Here is a 5,526-nt window from a genome sequence, read left to right on the forward strand (position 1 = left end):
GATATGGAGGCAGGTTTTCTGGGTCTCAGAGAGGAAGAGGAGGACACAATAGAAAGGTGGCCTTTTGGGCCAGGCTGTGGAGCAGAGATGACAGACACTGTGTAGGCTTGGGGGCTATTACATCCTGTGGCAGCCTCAGGCATCAGAAGAATTCCAATATAGAATAGCTGATGAGTATAGGACAATAGATTCTGAGCCCAGTGGTTGTGATATCTGGCTGATTTTAAATATTAAGAGTGTCTGGTGTTTTCTAATCACGACAATTCAGGTGGGCAAGAGAGAGGGTAGAGGCAAGTGGCAGTCATTGGTGGTTGGCAGAGCCAGACATGGGAATGGATAGTCAGTGTAGAGTGATCACAGCTCCCAGTGTTTATGGGAAAAATATAAGCTAGCTAAGGGAGCTGGGTGAGACAGCTGTTGGAACAGAGTCAAGGAATAGAGACCGGACCAGTTTGCTAAAGCTACCTGTGGGAGCTGAGTGAGGTTGGGGCAGTCCGTAGAAGCTAGTGGAGCTAGCCATAAGAAGTTGAAAGAGCTCAGGCAGAGCTCTCTAGAAGGAGCAAGGAAGCCTTTATTAAAATTATTTGCAACAGATGACATCCAATGTGGTAGGAGAGAATGCACTAATAATTTGGGATTCTAGGATTGATTCAGACACAGAGAAGCAGGTCTGGAAGGAGGGGAGAGGGGTTTCTCAGTGAGCAAATAGAAGTCATGTGGCTCCAGTGGGGTGGGGGGATAAACACAGGGCAGGCTCAGATCACAGGCTCTGAGGTCTCCTGCTGTGAAAAGAGAGAAGTTGGCTGCTCAGAGACAGAGACCCACACAGTAAAAGCTGCCTGCTTCCTACAGGCAGGTAATCATAGGGTAGAACTCTAAGTTTAGTTTAATTGTTTTTAAAGATACAAGAGTATATAGATTTTTGCCTGAGCCATGTGGGGAATTCTTCCTGCAGTTTGGAACTAGTGCAAGGAGTTGGGCCTAGAGGTTCTGGGAGCCCCTGCTGTGCAAGAACAAGCTGAGATAGAGGTAGGCAGAGAGAAAGGGCTGTTGCCTCCAACAAAAGATAGTGGGGAGATTATATGAAAACAGAAATGTTTTAGAAAAGTCTTGAAGACTTGCAGGATAACTAATATTCTTCAAACTGGGACTCCACAGGAATTTTGGGTTAAATATCCTGATATGACTGGTTAGAAAAAGGCTAAAATAAGGCTCATACAGTATTTGCTTAGGTTGCTTCATTTGTTTTGAACTGTTTTAATTATCAAAATGGGTGTGATTTTGAGTTTTGCGGTTATTTTATTATTCCCCTGGGAGAAAGGTCAAGCTAATGTTTTTTTCTAGTTACTGTCTAAAGAACATGCTAATCTGGGAGAAAGACTTTATGTTTGTGTTTATTAAAAAGGTGCAGTTAGGCTCTGGACCCCTCCCAGAATTATATGGGTCAGATATGATAGATGGAGACCCCCTGAAGAACTAGAAAAATTCAAAAGAACCAAACAAGAAAGGCAAAGATTCTTTGTGTCTTTCTTCACCTGGCATGAATGAAGACTAATGATCAGTTATTATTAAAATTAGCTCATAAAAAAGACTGTCTTTCACATGTTCAAACAAGGAGCAGAAATTCTTTCTTAACTAGTCTGTACACTACATAGACTAACATAATCCATGCAGATATCATGATGGTACTTAAATTCTGTTTTGAGAATTGTATATTGCAAAGTGTACAGCTTTAGAGAAATTCATCCTCAGTTTATGCTGAACTAACCTGCTTGGACTCCCAGTGTCATGGATTCCAGGTCATGTGGCTTCATTCAACCTTTCAGACGGATCCAGTCAGAACTTAGGCATCAGAGACTGAATAGCAATTGCTGGCTTGGCTTTCTTAAGGCCCAACCAACTCTTCTATTTTCTCTACCCTTCCCCTCACCTTCAAAGATATTTCATCACCTCCATTCAGCAGGAAGAAGTTGTGGAGATGTTCCTCTAAGTCCCTTATGTTGGGGTAAATGGTCCTGGTTACTTTATGAATTATAGTTAGGTTGTCATTTTAAGGGATGATTTGAAAATGGTCTTAATTTGAACAGTGAGGAAATAGGTAGAATTGATGGTGTAGCCATTATCTTTCTTTTTTTCACTTTGAAATTTTATTGTATATTTTCTTTATTTACATCCCCTTTCCTGTTTTCCCCTCTGAAAAACACCCTCCCTCATCCCCTACCCCTTCCCCCGCTCACCAACCTACCTACTCCCACTTCCTGGCCCTGGCATTCCCCCACACTGGGGCATACTGCCTTCATAGGACAAAGGACTTCTACTCCCATTGATGTCTAACTAGGCCATCCTCTGCTAAATATGCAGCTGGAGCCATGAGTCCTACTATGTGTGCTCTTTGGTTGGTGGTTTAGACCACAGTGTGGATACTTTGATCCATCTTAGAAGGGGGGGAAAAACATCCATGGAAGGAGTTACAAAGTGTGGAGTAGAGACTGAAGAAATGACCATCCAGAGACTGACTCACCTGGGGATCCATCCCATATACAATCACCAAAACCAGACACTATTGTGGATGCCAATAAGTGCTTGCTGATATAGCTCTCTCCTGAGAGGATCTGCCAGTGCCTGACAAATACAGAAGTGGATGCTCACAGCCATCCATTGGACTGAGCACAGGGTTCCCAATGAAGGAGCTAGAGAAAGTACCCAAGGAGCTGAAGGGGTTTGCAGCCTCATAGGCTGAACAACAATATGAACTAGCCAATAAACCCAGAGCTCCCAGGGTGTAGCCATTATCTTAATTGGTAGAAATCTTTATAAGTGATGCAAAGTTGCAGTTATAATTTCTTACATTGGTACGGAATTTATTTTTGATACAGAATAAGGTTTTCATTGGTATGAATATCTTATACTGATTCAAAAACTGAGATTAGTATTGTTACTCTTAGACAGGCATTGTGCCTATGCAACTCTTTCAAGAAAACAAATTTAGGGTCTGATAGCAAACTCATGATTCTGAGTTTAATAAAAAGGTGTCTTTGAGGTATTTCAATTAGAAATAGCTGACAAGAGTTAAGGGACAACAGTTCTTATATACTTTACATAGATAGATGTCTTCACAAGCATCAGAAGTCTATAGAATACAAAATTTATGGCCATTCCATTATTAAAAATCATTTGTCTAGAGACAAGCCTGCTCCTGGTAGTACCCCCTTCACAGTTCAGAATGCTGAGCATTTTTACCTCCAGAAGTTGCTTTCATGTCAGGGCAGTCACTGGGCAGAAGTTACCCCTTTCATCTACTGACAATTCATTCCAGAGGATACATGTTGCAGAATTCTGTCCAGAGAGGGACACATGTAGACTACTGGCTTTGTCAAAACAAGGACAGCAGCCCTTCAATTCTCTGCATAATAAGTCTGTCAGATAGATGATCCTTGGCCAGAAAGCAGGAAGGATGCTCTTGGATGCTAAAAAACTGGGGAATTGTCCAGAGAGTCAGTTGTCTCTACATTGTCTTAGTTTTGGAAGCTATGTTAGTGTTTCCTATATTTTTCAGGTAATATTTAAGTCATTCTCGGATTTCTGGTGGGGTTGAACACTGGTCATAGTCTCATAGCCAACCCAAGCTCTTTAGCATTGAGAGAGATGATATAGATCTGAGAGGATGGTTTTCAGATCATATACAAACTAAAACCAAGACATAACTCAGGTGTAGAATTGAAAACCTTTAAGTTAAGACGGATGGCAGAGTACTTTATCTAAATTGATAAATTAATGGACTGGATACTGTTTGTATCTCATACTATGTAATTTACTTGTCATGGTTTTTTTTTTTCAATTAATGTCTGGGAGAAGAGGGTTTTTTTTTGTTTATTTTTTTTTGTTTTTTTGTTTTTTGTTTTTGTTTTTTTAACAGAAAAGGTGAGATGTTGGGGGAGTTTCCCTGATTGTTTTATTAGCTAACTAAAGACAGCAGAAGCTAATCCTTGAGCAAAGGATATGGAGGCAGGTTCTCCGGGTCCCAGAGAGTTAGAGGAGATCACAATATAGCAAAGGCCTTTTGGGCCAGGCTGTGGAGCAGAGAAAACAGACACTATGTAGGCCTCGGAGCTAGATCCTGTGGTGGCTTCAGGCACCAGAATTCCAACACAGAACAGCTGATGAGTTTAAGACAATGGATTCTGAGCCCAGTGGTTGTGACATCTGGCTGATTTTAAATATTAAGATTGTCTGGTGTTTTACATGTGTGAAGATTCAGGTGGGCAAGAGAGAGGGTGGAGCTGAGTGGCAGTCATTGATGGTTGGCAGAGCGAGCCACAGGGGTAGATGATTGGTGAGAGTGACCATAGCTCCCAGCGTTTATGGGAAAAGTGTGAGCTAGCCATGGGAGCTGATTGAGACTGCAGTTGCACAAGGCAAGGATCGAACAGAGACCAGAGCGGCTTGCTGAAACTACCCATGTGGGCTTGGTGAGACTGGCATTTCTGGCATCTAGCTGGAGTAAGCATGATTTAAAAAAATTATACACAACACCTATGGAAACAGACTTTTCATCAACCAAGTCAGGAAAGCCAGGGCAACAGTAACTACCTAATGGGTTACCACGTAGGCACAAGCCTCACCAAGGGGCACATGGGCCTAAAGACTTATTATTGCTCTTATTCAAGCCCTATAATGGGGAAAGGACAAATGAATAAATACTGATACAGACACCAAGTATGTCTTTTCCACTTTTCATGTCCATGTCATGATTCATAAAGAAAGAGGTTTATTAACTGCTGAAGGAAAACTATTAAAAGCAAAAAATGAAATTATTTCCTTGAAGTGGTCTGGTTCCCCAAGGAGGTAGATGTTATTTGTTGCAGGATTTTCCCTGTCCAATCACTATAGGTCAGCAAGAGACCTGTGATTGGACAGGGGAAGCAGAGGCGGAGAGAAGAGTGGGGGAAATTGTGAGCATAGGGGAGAGAGGGAGAAAGGAAGATGGCAGCGGACATGAATCATCATGGCTATGACCAGCCATAGGTTGTTATGATATCATAAAGCTTAGAATATTGGGATATTGGGATAATTTGTCTAATCTAGGTAGGCAGCTTTTATCATTATCAATTGGTTCTGAAATTAATGTATTAATTAATTATTAATATTAATGGCATCTTGTATATTGAGAATTTATTGATATATAAATCTGATTGGTTAACTATAACATTGAGTCATATTTTTACAGGGTTACTTGGTATTGTGCTATCAAAACGCCAGGATAGCAGATCTATTTGGTTATTGGAATGGGGGGGTGGGATAGAGCTGACGGGACCCTACCAGGACACAGTGTTGTTGCCCTCTGGTGCCAGTGTAAGTGTGGGAATGTGCCAGTTCTTTTTTTTTTTAATATTTCCTGCAACAGTTATCCATCAAGGGATACCAAATAGCCAAAACACCTAAAGCCAAAGGAAACTGTATGGAAGATCAGGTGGCCTGACAAGCAGTAGAGTTATCTGGTGAACACTTTTCTTCCTTTCCTGATTC

This window comes from Mus caroli, chromosome X (genome assembly GCF_900094665.2).
Source record: "Mus caroli chromosome X, CAROLI_EIJ_v1.1, whole genome shotgun sequence".
Lineage (NCBI taxonomy): Eukaryota > Metazoa > Chordata > Mammalia > Rodentia > Muridae > Mus > Mus caroli.